This window comes from Acomys russatus, chromosome 15, assembly GCF_903995435.1.
Source record: "Acomys russatus chromosome 15, mAcoRus1.1, whole genome shotgun sequence".
Taxonomy (NCBI): Eukaryota; Metazoa; Chordata; class Mammalia; order Rodentia; family Muridae; genus Acomys; species Acomys russatus.
In genome coordinates this window covers 2,317,861-2,337,341 of record NC_067151.1, presented here as the reverse complement: position 1 = coordinate 2,337,341, position 19,481 = coordinate 2,317,861, and the positions used below count along the sequence as shown (strand labels likewise).

The 19,481-nt window shown below is 39.0% G+C and overlaps 1 non-coding gene across 1 annotated transcript; it reads left to right on the top strand.

Annotated features, from left to right (window-relative positions):
- The first annotated feature begins 18,313 nt into the window (after positions 1-18,313).
- Positions 18,314-18,443, top strand: LOC127199682 (small nucleolar RNA SNORA17). Its single transcript, XR_007831959.1, has one exon. It is a non-coding gene; the product is annotated as a small nucleolar RNA SNORA17 (small nucleolar RNA).
- Positions 18,444-19,481: the final 1,038 nt, after the last annotated feature.

Here is a 19,481-nt window from a genome sequence, read left to right as displayed (position 1 = left end):
GAGGAATAAGAGGAAGAGGAAAGGAAGGCAGAGATGCAGGCAGGAAGGAAAGACTAAAATCCAGGCACCTCCACAGAGCTGCCTCTCTGCCCACAAAAAGCGAAAGCAACCCCTCTGTGATGATGGGTCTCCATGTGGCTAGGGAAGTCCACCTTGAAGTGTTATTCACAAGGAACTTGCTACAATCCCTGCTGCACACAGCATCTATGGCCTCCAAATTGGCATCACAGGTCAGCTTCTTCACCTTCATCTACTAGCATGTTTTAAAAAGAAATGAAATGAGAATAGAAATTTGGGGATTCCCAGGCCACATGCCCTCTGCATTTCTACATCAGTAAGTTATTTGTGCATGTTTTGGAGGCTGGCAGGAGTCATTTCATGGCTAGGCATTATTGTGTCAGGGAAACCCACTGCCCAATGCAAAACATTACCAATGTCATCTTCATGTCTGCAACTCCCCAGCTCACAGCCTAATCATCAAGCTTCCTGAAGAAACATAATTAAAATGTCATTCCTGGGCCCTCTTACCCACTTTTCATTTGAATTATACCATCTTATACCAGCTCCAGAGAAATGCTGAAGTCTGACTAAGAGAATTCACTTATTCCCAATTTCTATATAAATATAAATGAGAACTTTAAATCAGGGTCAACATAATACTAATAATAAAAAATTCCATTCTCCCAGTATCCAGCAGAAGTCTCACAAGCTTTTTCAACTTAGTAATAAAGACCTCTGAAATCTCTTGGAAATCCATATACCTCCAGGAGAAAAACTTCATTGTTAGCAAACCTACATGGTGACCTAAAATTCATTCAAATCGCAACAAATGTGAGAGATTTTATTTCAACTCATTTTCCTAATCCTGGTAAATATCTAGCTTATCCAAATAAATAATTGCTTGAGTCACATCTATCTGACAATTATAGCAACTTTCTTATCTATGTCATCTCTCCATAATTCTCTTCATTACCTAAAAAAAACTATTTACTATGTGTTTTTGGTATAACTGTAAGTTCTGATACTTTTACTTGTTCACTAATTTGCCTTCCCCTAAATCTCCTAGTGTTATTCATTTTTTTTTCAGATCTACACTTTTAAAACACAAATTGGTTTTTTTGGTTTTTCTTTTTAGTGTATAAATACAGGTGTTTTGCCTCCATGTGTGTTTATATAACATGAGTTTGTAGTATCTGTAGAGGCCAAAAGAGGCTATCAGATCCCCAGGAACTGGATTTACAAACCACTGTGAGTGATCATGTGGTGCTAAAGAACCCAGGTTTCTTAACTGCTAAGACTCCTCTCCACCCGACCCTCATCCTCCATGCTACTGTTTTTTGTTTGTTTGTTTGTTTGTTTGTTTGTCTGGTTTGGTTTGGTTTGGTAACAGATCTTGGACTTAGTTTTAGAGTCCCTACCTCTCATTGGTGCATTAAACTCTGTTTTTATGGTCATTGTCTTCTTGAACTGTCAGCAGCTGTTACTGCCCACAGAAGACCTGCGCAAGATTAGGTCCATTAATTTTTCCATCATAAAAAGTGTAGAGGGACTCAGGGCCACATACTTCCTGAAAGATTTACAGACTTTGAATGGCTGCTAGTGGAGAGGGACCCACAAGGTCCTGCCTCCCAACAACATATGACAATTAGCAGTTACTAGGAGATAGTCTTTTACCTTCAGTGTTTAGCCTCCCAGAAGATGCCTTTGATCCCATAAGTGACCTCTCACCCCAATTTCTGTGGCATCCAGTAAAACTCACTGGTTCTACATGCTATATGTGGAAAGCATCATTCTTTTCTTTGGTTGGTTTTTGTTTTGTTTTTTCCTATTGTTAATGCCCTGAGGTGAGGAATCTGAAATGATTCCACTTTCACTCATATCTCTTCACAAATTTCATACAACAAACTTAGAAAGACTGCTAACCTACTGGGGCCTTAGCTTCATTATGCATATAATGAGGACATCAAATACATCTGTGGGTGACGGTGTGAAAACAAAATGAAATAATGTTAGAATACTGAACATCTGAAATATTCTAGTCTCAGGAAATCAGTTTTTCCCTATCTAAACACATAATATTTCTCCATTTCCACTTCATTTAAACCTAACAAGTTTTTTTTAAAGCAAAGTGGCATATCTGGGGCTGTAGTTCAATGTAGACAGCATGTTTAGCATAAAGAACCAGTGGATTCAATCCCCAGTGTCAAAAATTAAATAACAAAGGCAGCATCAAGTGAAGCTTGATTAATTCTCTTTTCTTGTCTTTCTCTTTCTAATCTTCATTTACATGTGAAGATACCATATCACATACCTGTTATGCTTCACTTTGTGTAATAACTGAAATTGAAGACTTCTCAATAATCATGTCAAAATATGAATGAATACCAGTCATGATTCTGTTTGGTGAGATACTTAAATAAAATGTCACATGAACACAAAGTCACTTCTCATATCTGCTTATGAATGATACACCAAAGAGGATGAGGTTTCGAATGACATACATGGAAAAATGAATGTGAATTCATTCATTTCAATTCCTTCCTTCCAGAAAGAGAAAACCCTAAGCAAAGCACTTTTTTTTATTTAAGTAATTTATTCAGATTACACCTCAATTTTTATTCTCTCACTTGTATATTTCCATTTCCCCCCTCCCTCCCTCTTTTGCCTTATTCCTCTCCCTTAGATCTGTGACAGAAGGGGACCTTTCCCCCACTATATGATTACAGCCTATCAGGTCTCATCATGGTAGCCTCCTTACTCTTCCTCTGAGTGCCACCAGGACTCCCCACTAAGGGGAAGTGGTCAAATAGGTGGCACCAGAGTTCATGTCAGAGTTAATCCCTGCTCTCCACAGAATTGTGGAGGATGTGCTGTCCATCGGCTAGATTGGGGTTCTAGGTTTACTGCATGCATTGTCCTTGGTTGGTACAGTAGTTTGAGCAGACACTCCTGGGTCCAGATTGTCATCCTTAATGTCTTCTTGTCTAGGGAGGATTTAGGACAAAAGAGGGAGGTAGGCTGGGAACAGGAAAATACAAGTGATGGGATAACAATAGTGATGTAATCTGAATAAATTATAATAATTTTTTTTAAAAGAAAAAGGTGTAAGTATTTTATAGAGTAGTTTTTGCATTGATGTTTATAAGGGAAATGGGTCTGAAATTCTTTTTCTTTGTTATGTTTTGTGTAGACCTCTGACAGAATGGGACCTCCTTCCCTATTATATGACCACAGACTATTAGGTCTCATCCAGATAGCCTGCTTCCCCTTTCTCTGTGTGCTGCAGGACTTCCCCACCAAGGGGTTATGTCATGTGCTTCTGAAGCAGGCAGAGAAATAAGAGAGCTTTGTCCCTCAACTTCCATTCTCAGGATGAGACTTTAAATCTCAAATTTGAAATTTCTGGGGTTTGAGCATTCTCCATCTTACTAGCCCCATTTAATTCCCTTGGAGGCATGGTCCACCAGACACACAGGATGTGGCAGACTGCCAAGAAGTCTAAAGCAGAGAGGGAATGGAAACAAACAAAGGGAAAGAAAGGAGAAGAGAAGAAGTCTAGGAGACCCATCTACCATTACCCCTTTTATGAAGAGGGGACTGGAGGGAGAGTTTCAAACATTATAAAGGATGGGTCCTGAAGAAGAGAGAGTGTTTGAGATTAAAGGCAAAGGTCAAGGAAAGGTGCCATCCTTCTTTGTAGAATAAATCCCCACTTAAGGGACCTTGCTTCACAGACAGTAGAGATTTGTATCACTGAGCAGTGTATGGAAAGAAGCCTTCTTCACAGAGCTCCTGATTCAGCATGGCAGTGGCAGGTGGAACGACATTGCCCGACAAAATAAGACATCCTGGGCTCAGACATGATTTCAGTTCTGGAGCAAGAATAAAAGGACCTTCAGGGAGGTCAGAAGGTACCACATGCTTCCTTTGCCCAGTTCTCCTATTCAAGCTTTGGAGATGTTTGCTACTGTCACCAGGACCTAGCCCAGGTATTTCATGTGTATCTTGTCAATATCAGAGTATCCTTGAACCCCTACTGATATGGACACTATTTTACTGTTATTGCTGTTAATTTATTTCTCTTCCATTTCCTTGTTCTGTCTGGAGACTAAAGGTTTAGAAGCCAAGTAACTTCATTTAAGTGATTTAAGCCATATGTTGATATTTCTGATCTTTAATTTACAGTACAAAAACGTATCACTGGATCCTGACATATTAGAGAGAAAGTAAGTCAGTCATGATGGCTTCCATTTATAATCCCAGCAAGACTCAAAGAGAAGGATTGCCATGAGTTCAAAGCCACCCTTGACTGAATAGTGCATTCCAGGCAATCCTAGACTACAAATGAGACTTTCAAAATTGAAGGAGGAGAAATACAGTAGAAGGGAGCAATTTTCAAAAGAAGGAAAGGAGCTCCTGGAGATAAACTAGGGATAGGTGATAATGTAGGTTCTTGCAACCAAAGAAATATCTATATATGATATTAGCTTATATATACTAGCTTAATCATTTATATATGCTACATTGTTTTTTTTAAGTATAAATTAGTGTCAAAATTATTTGAAACAATAACTTCCCTTCTACCATGAGAAAGCTACTGGGTATCGCCTTATCCTATAGCATTCAGGAGATCTCTAAGCCCAAATTGACTATTTGGCCTTCACTTGAAAAGCCTACCTAAACCAAAGATTGAAAGGATAGAGGACAAAGGAAAATAAAAGGATAAATGTGGTGCAAAACAATGTTATTTGACACAACTGGATGAAGTTCACAACTAACTAGCAATCTGTGTGTGTGTCTGTCTCTCTTTCTTCTATCTACTCTTACACACACACACAGACACATACAAACACACATGGACACACACAAGAGAGAGAGAGATAAAAGAGAGATGGGGGTGAGAGAGAAACAGACTGACATACAGAGAAAGAGACACAGAGACAAAGCATAGCCTGAATAGGAGTGTGTTCCTTATTAGACATTTATGAAGAAAAGCGTCATAGTCACAGAGCAAGCACAATTCAGGAGGAAGGAAGCTCACTTCACTTTATCATTTCTCGGTGGGTGAAATACTCAGTGTGTGAATGATAATAACAAAATGAAAAGCAAACAGACCAATAAAAACTTCAAAAACATCCTTCCTAGTTTTACAAGAAGAAGGTTATGTGGCTAATTTGACATTCAATAAAGATATCAAAAAATTAGTATTTTCTAAAGTTCAACTCAGAAAACTTCAGACATGAAATATGTAAGAAGATACACTACCAAGGAGTTTCTAATTGAGACCTTTCATTTTGATTTAAAAAAATAGCCTCTTGCTTGCAGAAATAAATATTCACAAACATTGGCATGCTTAATATTCAGTGGGCTTATTTTTAACTCCTAAGCACTTTGGAGAGTTCTTCCTGGCACAAAGCCACCTTCTCTAGAATACCAAGCATTTACACATACCCTCAAAGGAATTTGCTTCCCAAATGTGCACTATGAACTTTCTAGCACTCATCACAGAAAATGCAATGACACGTGATGAGCAGGGCTAGAGTCTGTCCCAAGCAAATCCACTCTCCACTATTGGAAGCTGGTATAAGCTCACCAAGAGAAGAGGTTCAGATAGGTTCAGATATTGAACTTGCCAGATTAATATCTGACAGGTTGTCAGAAAACTATCAGGCCATTCTCACAAAATGCATAAATGACTTCCATATTCAATGAGAAAAAAGAAAAGATATTGAGAGAATGAAGGGAAAGTAAGTCAGTGTTGGAGACAGATGTTTTGCACCCCTGAAAGCTCATGTCCTAGCATTCACCTTTTTAAGAGGTCAAGTACAGTGGTGTCTTCTAAAATGGAGTTCCCCAGAGATATTGTAGCGATCTATGAATCAGCTGGCACCTTCCAACAGCAGAAAGTCATTGGCCTACAGTTATCTCGATAATTGTGTAGGAACTCGGTAAAGAGTGTCACTGAGCTATTACTATGTGGCCAAGTCCATCTGGAAGCTATAGGCAATGAAATTCAGTTCTTTGTTCCTTGCAACTTCTAGTGGCTGCCAGCTTGTTCTGCTTGGGACCAAGACTCTAACTTCTGTGGAATAAGTCTGTCTCTCACAAGAAGACTCATCATACTTAGAGCCCTCAGGACAGTAGTAAGTCAACATAACCTGTCTACATGAAGATCCTGAGAAAAGACATCTACAAAGACCCTTTTTACCATTGTAAAGTAACCGTGTGTGTGTGTGTGTGTGTGTGTGTGTGTGTGTGTGTGTGTGTGTGTGTGTGTGTGTATGTTGAGGCCAGAGATCAATATTGGGTGTCTCATCAATAACCTCCCTCCTTATTTTCTGAGACAGTATCTCTCACTAACCCTAGAACCCATCAACTCAGCAGCTAGGACTGCCTGGTCACTGCCCCAAGGATTCTCCCTCTCTTTGCCTCCATAACATTGGGATTACAAACTTGTGCAGCTATGCCTGGATTTTTAAATGGATGTTAGGTATCCGAACTCAGGTTCTCATGCTTTCACAGCAAGCACTTTACAAATGGAACCATCTTCCCAGCCTCAGGACTCAATTTGTGATACTTCAAGAATGAAAGACAAAGCCTACTCAAGTCTTGGGCAAAATGGGTGTGTGGGCTTCTTGGGTCCCAGGTAAATTTTCATCACTTGGGCCAGAGCAGCTCATACATCAGCCTTAAGTCCTGGTTACAAACTCCCTGTAGCTACCATAGGATTCCAGTTTACTCACACCAATTTGTAGATGAGGTGGCACTTGTCTATCTTTCTGATAATGCTTACAAATTTCAGAAAACTAGCCAGAGAAAGTTGGGGGCTTTGTAATCAGATAAGCTCTGAGGAAGATACAAGGAAAACTTCTAAGACAAAGTTTCATTAGCTCTCTTGCTTTTAGACCTATGCCCTCATCAGATGGAACCACATTTTAACTCTTACCTGTACAAGACGCCAATGACATATTTGAATTTCTTTTAACAAAATATCCTACAAACAACTAATGGACAGAGAGGCAGTAACAAAGAGATCTTCGTAACCCATGTAAGCACACTGTCTAGGCACCATGCTTTCATCTGAGCAACAGTCCCTTACAGGGCATGACATGCGAGGTCCATGAACTTCTCTTCAGTCACCTCAGTGTTAGAAAATGAGGAAACTTTGCTCTCCACATCACTTACTCTTGACATAACTCACTTATCAGAGCCACAACACCATCCAACACTCATAAACAAGTATCTTTGGAGACACCAACGAACAAACACAACTCTCTAGAAGGACAGCAGATGTATTTGCACCACAGAAGATGTTTCAGTGGCTGTTATAATTGATCTCAGAAACCCTGACCAACCTCAAGGAGAGAAGGCTTATTTGGGGCTTACATTTTAAGAGTACATACATACAAGAAACATTACTCAGATTGAGCAGATTATATTTAGTTGTGTCTGTGTTGTAACTATATTTTTAAAGAGGTCATGGAATTGAAAGTGAGGATAGGGCATATATGATAGGCTTTGGAGGTTTGAGGTAGGAAAGGAAAAGGAGAAATTATCAATTATACTATAATCTCTATACTAAATGACAAAAGACACAATCCATGATGGCAGGAAAGACATCATGAGCAAGAGTGTAAGTTGACCAGTAATAAACACACACCACAGTCAGGAAGCAGAACCCAAGGAAAAAGTGGCTAATCTCAAGGCCCAGCCCCAGTGGGTCACTTCCTCCACTTCCTATAGGTTCTCCAGCCTCCCAAAACAGTACTTCCCACTGACACTGTTCATAGTCTGACCCACTGAGGTGTGAAGAACTTGTGACACATACTCCTACCACCATGGGCCGAGTTCTTCCAGCACGCCTCCCACTGTATACTGCACCAAAGTCCTCTGAAACCATGAGCCAAAGCACATACTTCCTTCTTCAGGGGATTTATGTCAGAAACTGTGATTACAGCACTGTAAAGTAACACAGAGTGTGAATTCCTTCCTCTGGCCTCAGCTTCCTATCTTGTTGCTGTCCTACACTTGCTTCTGTGCCTAAGTCCCTCACAAATTATACTCTAACATTGAATTTGCCCACATCATTTTCCTTTTCTTGGCATATGCCTCTTTGGGAGACTGCCCTTGTTCAATAAGCCAGACTAAGAATAAAGAGTCCTGAGTTCAAGTTCCTGTTCACACACTAGCTAGATGTAATACACTGTCAATGCACACTCTGTCAATCTCTCTCTCTCTCTCTCTCTCTCTCTCTCTCTCTCTCTCTCTCTCTCCCTGTTTAAGTAATATGTAAGGCTGTGGAAAGTGAAGTAAATGGCTTAGTGTAAGCATACAATCACTCATGAGTCCTACTAATTGATATTAGTAGATCATAATCTCAGTTTTTAGAGTTAGAACATTTTTACTACTTACCTACCAGAAAGATGCCAGAGCTATCTGGATGGCACTGCTACAGCACATGGGAGATTATCCCAGCAATAGCTACGAAATGGGAGTCTGCCCCTTTTGGGGATTACGAACTTTAGTGCTTTTCTTATTATAATAATAATGAATTTAGCAGGGAGTGAAATAATGGTTTTAAATAACATCTCAAAAAAAGACTTTTTAAAGAAATTCTCTAACAAATCAAGTTGTTAAATATACAAATATAGTTAAGTTACTTTTAGTCATTACTGTAGTTTGAATGAGAATGCCCCACCCCTGGGCTCATATGTTTGAATACTTGGTCTCCAGTTGGTAGAAATATTTGAGAAGAATTAAGAGATGCAGCCTTGTAGGGTGTGTGGTACTGGCGTTCAGCTTTTAGGTTGCAAAACCCCACACAATTCCTGGTAATCTCTCTGGCATGTGGTTGTTGTCTGAATAAGTAAGCTCTGAGCTACTGCTTTAGTGTCATACATGCCTGGATGCTGCCATGCTCCCTACCATAATGGTCAAAGACTCACCCTCTGGAACTGTAAGCCAGCCCCCATAAATGTTTCTGTATGTGGCCCTGGTCACAGTGTCTCTCCTCAACAATAGAAAAGCAACTAAGACAGTCATTTCAATTACACAAAACTACATATATTGTTGAAAAGAAAACATCAAATAAAGCTCTGTTTCACCCTGATATTCATGTGGAACAGTTTCAGTTGTTTGATAGGAATCTCATTAGGGGACAGGTTTCACTATGTATCCCAGGTTAGCCTCTAACTCAGAATGCTCTTGTCTCTTTATCCTGTGTACATGTGCCACTGTGCAAGGAAAACGTGTTTGTTTTAATATGTGTTCCTTTCATTAATGTTCCACATCTGTTCTAAAGATCACGCCATGAAAAGAATGATAGCTGAAGGAATAATTTTCTTGGAATAATCAAGCACATTGGAAAGTCAGGTTTAATGCCTGCAGCTGGGCTACAAAGGCGTTACTGGCATAAAAGCTATAAGTACACAAATGTCAGCAGGAAAGCTCTTGGAAGAGACAGCATCTTCCTCTCACAGCTGAGCTCTCAGTAAATGGAATGTTGTGCTCTAAACTGAATTACTTCAAGTCTATTTGTGAAACTCAGTTGGAGACATGTTTCTTACATAAACGATGGTTGGAGATGAATCTGCAAAAATTGGCATGAAGATTTGTGGTTTTAGTTTTGAAACACCTTTAGATCCAGAACTGGACTCTAAGGAAAGCATTTTACTTTAGACCTGCAAATTCTTGGACATTTTACTGAATACATAATAGTTCTTAATGGTTTATTTACTAATGGTCTCTTTGCAATGCAAATATTATACTCATTTCTCTGAATGATCCCCCAGCGTCCAACTTAGATACAGAGCATTTTGGCTTCTACAGAGTAGAAATGGGCAATGAAGGAAGCAAAATAAGCTGCCAAAAGTTTTCAATGTTAACGACAACAACTAAGGCACAGAAAGGTCTTTTCTCTAGAGACTAAGCTTCAGTCACACTTGATACAGAGGAAGAGCCATTCTAACTTTTGCACACTTGAGGAAAGGACATGATTCAGGAGTTACTGAACTTTTAAGAATTAGCTTGAGGGCTGGAGAGTTGGCTCAGTGGATAAAACATTGCTTCGCAAAAGTCAAAGACCTGAGTTTGACTCTCAAGGTATTCCCAATATTCCCAATACCAAGGAGACAAGGTGAGACAGCAGAATTCCTTGAAGCACTCATGCCAGTAAGCTTTATATACACAGTGGTAAATAACACAGGGTCTCTTTCTCAAACAAAGTAGGAAATGGACAATAGCTGGAGTTCTCTGAATGCCCAGACTCACACACACACCATATACACACCACATACGCAAGTTAATTAAGTGAAGCATCAACATGAAAAGGCACATGAAATATAAATCATTTCTTTATTCTATCCAAGGCATAAAACAAGTATGGAAATTGTAGTGGGACTAATTTGTTCCTCAAAAATGGAAAGGTCTATGATACAGAACAATCGTTCTTCACCCTCTTGATACAATCCTGAAAAGGAAACTCCAAGGCCACCAGAATTTTTTTTTTTTCAGTATCTCCAAGATCCATGACTCTAACCTCCTATTGGTTGATTGGTTTAATTCAACAAGATTAAGGATGATCTCACAAACCTCTGACTATTGTTAAATTGAAGGTAGGCCTTTTTCCACTGTAGTTCACATATTTACTGACGGGTGAGAAAGAGGGCACTTTGAATCAGGTACATTATCCCAAGAATTGTCAAATAGGATTCAAATAAGTTAAACAGATTCTACACAGCACATTGTAGAGAGAAGCTTACAGAATGAGGGAAAATCTTCACAACTATATATCCAACATAGCAATAGTATCTAGAATCTACCAAGAATTCCAAAACCTGAATGCAAATCATCAATCATCAAATCAATAAATGGGTGTTCTTTTGATGTGACAAGAACAAAAAATAAATAAAAAATAAAAAGTAAAAATACTATAACCAAAAGGAACTTGTGAAGGAAAGGAGTTATTTCATCTCACACTTGCAAACCATAACCAGGATAGAAATTTAAGGCAGGAGATTGAAGCAGAAACCTGAATTTAAAAAAGATACTGCTTACTGGCCTTCTCTCTGTTGTTTGCTCAGCTACCTTTCTTACATAGTCTATGCCTATCTGTATTACTGTTATTTTTACAAACTGTGTTTGCTTCTGTTTCTCTCTTAACCTGGCTATCCCAGAGATACTTTCACTTTGTAGACCTCTCCAGTGGCTAAAATCCCTCTCTGAATCATCTAACACCTCCTTCCGTGCCTGGTAGGAAGTCCCACCCTATTCTCTCCCCTGTCCAACAATTGACTGTAAGCTGCTTTATTGGCATATCAGGGAACAATTGGGCAGCAGTATTTACACAACATTGAGACAGGAAATTCTCAGAACAAGGGTTGCAACCAGATAGAGAGGCAGGGTACAGAAATCAGCATTTGAATTACACAATAACCATGTCTACACACCTGTCCAGAAATGGTGCTGCCCACTGTGAGAGATCAACCATCTATCAAGACAATTCCCCATAGAAACGCCACTAGGTCAATATAATGGGGTCAAGACTTCAGTTGAGTCTTCCCTTTTCCAGGTAACTCTAGTTTGTGTCAAGGTAAATACTAACCAGAGTGATAGACTTATAAACTTCATTTCAATCAAACGAAGAAATACAAATGACCAATACACTTGAAAAACATTCAATATTCTTAGCCATCAAATAAATGAAACTTAAGACTGCTTTGAGATTCTACATCCCCACAGCCATTATGACTAACAGCAAGACGGCATGACTACAAGTAATGGTGAGGATGGGGATATGAGGACTTCAGATGCTAGTGGATATGTAAACTAGTGTAGTCAGTATGAAAATAAGAATGAAGGCACTTCAAGGAACAAAAATACAACTAATGTATGATCTAGCTACATCCCTGGTGGATATTTACCTGAAGGAACTTCAATCAGCATACCACAGAAATATTGGCTATATTTATTGCTGTACTGTCATGACATGCAGCAAATGGTCTAGCCTAGATGACATTTAATAGATGAATGGGAAAGTAAGCATAAGGTATATACATAGTATGATTTTATTCAGCTGTAAAAACTGAAAGTGTAACAATAGAAAAATAGATGTAAATAGGGCTCACTATGTTAAGTAAAAAAAAAAAAAAAAAAGTCAGACTCAGAAAGACAAACATTACATGCTTTTTGCTCAATTGCAGAATGTAGATTTAAATCTGTCTGTGCCTATGTGGGTAAAAGTGTGGATTAGTGTGCAAGGATGACAGTGAGACAGAAAAAAGTCCTAAAGTGACAAAAAAAAGTAAGGAGCAAGGCCAGGAAAAACAGAAGAGGAGATGGGATCAGCAAGAGGGAAAAAGAGAAAGAAAAGGCTGGCAAATAGGACGCAAATAAGAGTAAAGTGTAATGTTAGGTGCATGCAAAAATTGTACAGTGAAACCCATCTATTTGCATTCTAGTCAAAAAATTGACCAAAGATAAATTAAGGCAAAATATAGCACACCATGGGGGCTGGAGATAGTACAGTGGTTAAAAGCGCTTCTAACTCTTACAGAGGACTAGAGTTCCTTTCCAACAGCCATATCGGGAAACTCACAACTAGTGGCAACTCAAGCTCCAAGGTATCTGACATCATTCTCTGGCTTATTTTGGCACTCATATGTACCAGCACACAGACACACATGCACACAAACATGCACACGCACAGCACATGCACACTAAAATATGTCTTATTTAGAAGATGTAACCTGCCTTTTTTCCTGAGTGACTTGCAACCAGCTCCTTCCACGTTACCCTGACAGCAGTTTGGCCAATTGACATGTACCTTTTTGAACATTTTGATGGATCTCTGACTGTTATTGTGTTTGAGTTTCTCTCTCTCTCTCTCTCTCTCTCTCTCTCTCTCTCTCTCTCTCTCTCTCTCTTCCTTCCTTCTTCTCTCCCTCCTTCTCCCTCCCATCCTCACCTCTCTAATTTTCTACTTAGAGAAACCATGGACAATTATACTGCATAGATAGACTAAATACAAAAACACTTCACAAAATAATATAGAGCTAAACAGAAAACTGTCATTGAAGGAAGTATTAGCACTCAGACAGAAAAAGATTTAAGCCTTGTTTTTCAACAAAGGACTTGCACAAATATACAAAAACATTTGTAAGCTGGACAAAAGAGTATGTTGTTTTAGACAATAAGAAAACACAAGATATCTTAAATTAATAACCAAATTCCATTAGCTCAATCTAATTAGCAGTCTAGTGCTTTTGACCTTGACTGAAATTATGAAGAACATAAGCATTCTAAATGATATCTGGGCTTCTAAGTCATCTCAAACATACCACATAGACTTTACAGAAGTATAAATATCATAAACCTTAGCTGAAAAAAACTATCATGGTGGGTAACTAGGATTATACAAAACAGAAACAAATCAAATACAAATTTTTAAGTTGCTGTGAATGTTGGGTTTTAAAGAGAAAAATTAGTTTAACTAAATGAAGAAAAATAAAAATCCTTCTTCTCAACAGAATATTATAAATTATAATACATTTCCATGTTATGGCTTATTTTATGTCAAAAAAATCATAACGGGACTAGCAAAATGGTTCACCAGGTGAAAGTGCTTGCCACCAACAAGCCTTGAAGACCTGAGTTCAACCCCCTTGATCCACATGGAGGATAGGGAGAACTTACTCCTCAAAAGTTGTCCTCTGACTTCCACACATACACATACACAAACACATACATATACACAACAAATACATTAAATGTAAAACAAAAAATGTTTAATAATGACAATCCTTTTCTAAGAAGTGCATGTACCATGAATGTGAGCATCTCTTTTTAGTTCCAAATGGTGACATACAGAAGATTTGCCAGCACAGAAAAGCAGACCTAACCAGGTAAGAAGAACAGTTTGGTCTGAGAAAACTGTTAAGGGTCAGTGAGACAGCTCAGGGGAAAGCACTAGTGAATTATCAAAACTAAGATGAGTCAAAGACAGACATCTCACAAAGCTTGAGAAGTGTTTCACAGAGTAGACTCACTAAGACTACTATGTGGGCAGCTTACCAGAATACAGATCTTGGAAAAGAATAGAATTTTTCCGCAGATGAGAAAGAAAACAGTGGAAGTATTTACAGATCCTCAAAGTAGCATGCACAGGTTGTTTAAAAGAACAAGATGTGTCTAAAATAGAATGTTCTGGTGGCTGATAATTAAGTGGTGGAGTCCAGCATTACCAGCAATGAGAAGGTCCAACACAGCACAGCAACCAGTTCCCACAGTACCTATGTGGCATTCCTGATGGCAGTGTTTGACCTCCTTGATCCACTCAAAACAACAATCCAAACCAAGAGGTGTTTGGCATGAAAATTTCATTGTGTTCTTCAAGAGGACTCATCATCACTGATGATAGAGAGATGGATAGATAGATACCTACATACATAGGTACACAGAAGTAAATAATAGCAGAGGAAATTTATGCACGTTTTATGGTTTAGAAGATACCAAAGAAACTATGTATAGACAACAAATACATATTTTTTATTCTGAAGTTGAAACAATGCTAATCATAATATGTCAAAATGACACAATGTGGTTAAGATTTAGGCCATTCCAGACATGATAGGGTGAGTCTGAGTATGAGGACTATAATAGACAGTGTTGTTAAATTTATTTTCAATTTCTTAGATATGAAGAATGTTTCTTTTTAGAAAGGTACATGGCATCCTGAAATATTTTTAGAAAGCAAATATTACAGTGACTACAATAATTTGGTAAATGTGTGTGAAAAGATTGATCAATGAGAAGATAGATGACTTAAAAGAGTCATATGAGCCTAAGTTTTCTATGGATAAATGAGAGATTTATAGGTAGTCTCATGGTCTCATATTTTCTAGAACAAGATATTGAAAAATCAAGGTGGGTACAGAATTAAGCTAAGAGATAAAGAGTTATTCTATGAGCCTTTCAACTGCCTTTTCTATAGCTCTAGTGTTTTTACAATACATCTATTTTTTAAGAATATGAAAAAATAGTCATGGCTATGCTTCACTCACACATTATGAACTGAATGGTGAACCTACACTTTGGCTTAGGTTGCTTCTTTATGAATGCTGTGTAGTTGTATATTCTTTATATACTTGTGCAGAATTCACACATGATTGTGTGCATAGAATATTTGAAATTCAATTATTCATACTGTTAAGATTAGTTTTGTGTAGAAAAATATGGGAATCTAGGAGGGTTGTTATATCTACAATACTCATATACATGATTATAACTGAGTTTCTGAAACACAATAACAGTATAGTATCTGTAATGTTTATTCTCAGTAGTCAACTTGGTGAGATCTAGAATCGCCTGGGGCTATACAGGCCACAGACCTCTGGTGGATTATTTTGATTGTGTTAATTAAGATGGAAAATTCAGCCATTATGGGCTCAGATCCTAGACTGTCTATGTTAAAAAAGGAGGAAATAAGCTAACACCAGCATTTCTTGCTGATTGCTGACTGTAGACAGGAGTTGCCTTGACCTCTTGCCACCAGGTCTTCCCTATTATGATCAACAGAATTGTTGAACTGTGATCCAAAAACAAACCCTTTCTCCTTTTAGCTTCTTCTATCAGAGTACTTTATCACAACAAGAGGAAAAGTAATTGATGCAATATCATAAATGGCTCTTGCTACTGTGTAGACTAAGAACCACAAAGTCTTATAGCTAAATAAAAATGTGGGATTTGTACACAGGAGAATTTATCCAGTATGCCCTTTGTGTACCATACCATGCTCGAATGTGTCAAATGAATTAGAATGAGTAGACCAAAGAAATCAGTCTAACTTACTGGAGGGCACCTTAGAAATCTTGAACACAGTGTTTCTGTTAAAGTTGTCATTTCTATCCTCCTCGAATATCTGAAACTCTCGAGCATGAAGATTTTCAGAGTCATAGAAAACAGAGCTACATCAACCTCCACAAAAGATCAAATGAGTTAACTTTGATGCCAGCACCATATGTCTGATGGAATATGGCAGACAACCATGGTCTTTACAATCCTCATGCTGGAAGAGAAGTGAGTAGGAAGAGAAGATAGAATTTGGAGATATAAGATCTTCTGACTTTGCTCTGTTGCCAGGTCTAAAATATGCTCCATGGTCTCAGGGGCCCTTCTGAGCATTGGGTTTCATTATAAGTTATATATACAAGTTGAGATGGTTTAATTTTATTGCCAGTTGGACAGCATCTCAAGACCTCTGGGCATACCTTTGAAGATGTTCACAGAAAGAATTAACTGAGTGAGTAAGGCCTGCCCTCAGAGAAGGCAATACCTTCCAGCCTAAGAGTCACCTAGGTATAAATGCATCCCAGGGAATGTTGTAAGGTGTGTATACAAGTGTGAATGTATGTTATGTGAGTGAATGTATCTGTGTCTGTATGTATATGACTGTGTGTGTGTCCATTATAACTGTGAAGATGTTATAAAAATAAAAAGACTTAAATGTGGAAATCATTCCTAATTAATTCAGCACTGAGAATATATTAGTTAAAGAAAACAGAATGATTTATTTGTTTTTAATAGCTGAGTAGTATCCCAATGTGTAAATGTACAATACTATCTAGCTATTAAAAACAAAGAAACCGTGAAATTTGATGACAAATTAATGGAACTGGAGAATATCCTGAGTGAAGTAACTGAGTCCCAGAAAGACATACATGGTATATACTCACTTATAAGCAGATTTTTGTTATTATAGTATGCGATAAACGTACTGCAATGAACAGACCCAAAAAATGATAAGTAACAAGGAGGACCCCAGGAAGAATGCTTATATCTCACTCAGAAGGTGAAATAGAATAGACAGCAGTGATGATAGAAGAGAGGGGAAAGGCAGAAGAGAGAAGCAAAGGGAAATGAGGGTGGAGATTGGATCTGGGGAGAGGGTGGGAGATTAGATCTTGCTTCTATTCCCTTTCACTCAAAAGTTAGTTGGACTTCACTTTGCTCTGCAGATCATATGGATCATCTTATGTTAGTTACTTTCCCAAAAAAATCACAAAGTTAACTTTCATAAAATGGCTCTTAAACTGATGAGGCATGTTCGCATAAGTTTTCTGGAAATAATAATACACTGTTCCACATTGATTTATGATTTTTAAGAGGCCGTGAATATTAACAAGAAATGTCACTATTTAAAGAAATCCTTCTAAATCTGAAAAAGATAAATGCATCAAAGATATTTTACAAAAACATTCAAAGCATCTGAAAATTTCAAAATCACTAGCCTGAGATGAGAAAATTTAAAAGTTGACTTCCTTCTGAGGTGGGATGGGGTACGGTCAGGACTGTGATAACAGAACACTGAAGCAGCAGTCAATCCTCAAGGTCTTGCTAAGGCTTAGCCATTTACTGAGTTGACTTGACACAAGTCACCTGACTGTACCTAGTCACTATTCTCTGAGTAAATTAAATGGATGTAAATTCCTTCTCAGTTGTAACATTCCACATCTATCATTATTTTAAGTTGCTATTACAACCTAAATTTCATTTATAATTCTGCCTTCTCTAAAACTAGAAATTTGTGAGTTGGTCCTCCGATGTAATAATTTGCAATCCACTTGACTGAAATGGATTTTAACCTCAAAATGAAATGCTTTTATTGCCTAACCCCTGACGTGGAGTGCAGTAAAATTTCTCATCAGACTGCCATTGAACTGAGCACACACCTGAAGACATATTTATCGCTGAATACTAATTTCATCATTCAATCGAAAATGCCACAAATTGAAGCAGTAGGTAAATGCATTCTGCTCTAGCTGTAGGGCAACCTTTGCTGAGACTCCTGGCAGAGCTGCAGGCTTCCAGGTTACGACATCACTGTGTTATTATGAATCGATTTATTTCTCTAATTTGTCTTAACCACCACTGTGCCTTCCCCTGCTCCATCCAAAAGGCACCACATTCATCTCTTCTGCCCCTTTTCTTCTCTCTGGGGAGAACCTGGCAGGCAAGCAAAACAGAAAGCTTGATTTCTCTATCTAATCTTTCTTAGGCTCTACTGCTTTCTCTTTAAAGAGAGATCATTGATATCTCTTGCTTGCATTCAGCTAAATACATGTCAACTACATTTTTACCTTTAAATATCTTAGCAAGCTGCTCACTCAACACTGATATCTAAAAACTACATACTCTGATCATTTTTTTATGTTTTCCATTTCCAGCAATTTCTGTTCATAGTCTAAAAACAAAATAGTCATTCAATGCATAGAGACATTTGCTTTGTTCAATTTTATCAAAAGAATGTCAAGTCTTCCCTGCCTCTAGAGGCATTGCAGGTGTGGCTGCTGTGTCACTGTTGTCAGAGGGTGGCAGAGGGGAGAGAGGCTATGTCTTCGTTCAGTGTTCTAACCTGTGAACATCTGAATAATTAATACCTTAACATCCCCTGAAAAAAGCATGCCTGAGATGACCATCAGTCTGCTGCCCATCAGGCCCAAGCAGGCTTCCAGGACAGGGAACAAGCTGAAGACTAGAGGGAATGAGCCAAAAACAGACGACCTTTGCAAGGGGCCACTTACGCTGTTAAGTCGAGAATCAAACCCAGGAATACCATTAGGCATCATGAGGCTTGGACAGGTACCACAAAGGCCTCGGGGGGGTGGGGGGGGTGGGGGGGGAGATTATGTTGGAGATGATCCCTGCCTGAGGCCATAATGTACAAGCAGGACATAGCATTCCTGAGACAACTCCAGACGCTGGGAGAGCCCAGGCACCACTAAGAGGAGCAAATAAGAGGTGGAGAAATAGAAGAGAATGAGAAACAGAAGGATGTATGCACAAAGAAAAGACACAGAATAGTAATCTCGAGGGTAATGAGAAACAGCCTGAAGTCAGTATCTAGTGATGCCACCTGGAACCATGATGGGATCCTGTTCTGTGCTGACACTGAAGGCCACATCTGAGTCCAAGACCCTGCAACAGCAATCTGCTAACACCGAAGGCTAGGCACACATTCCTGGTCTGAGCTGCTGCCTAGGGATGTGTCAATACCTGGGTATTGTGGGAGAGCTGGCCCTGGGTGCATGATAGCAGGAGAGCTAGCATCATCCCTGAAATACATCACCTCTGACCAGTACTTTTGGATAACAGGCCCAGCACCTCACCTGGGCATGACTGTAGAGCTGACCCTGGTGGCAGGGGCACAGGTGGGCCAGCCCCTGTGGACATAAGCATGGGTGAGGGAAAGAGATGATCCCCTCTCTCACTCCTTGCCACCTATAGCAGTCAGATAAAATGGTCTTGAGGTCATGACAGCAGTAGAGCTAGTCCTGCCTCCTCACCTATTGCAGCACTTTGGAGAATAGGCCCTACATGTCACCTGGGAAGCTCAGTGGAGCTGGCCCTGGATGTGGGATTGTACTAAGCCAGCCCCAAGTTCGTGAATACTAGAGAGCTGGCCCTGCCTCCTGTCTGCCCTGTGG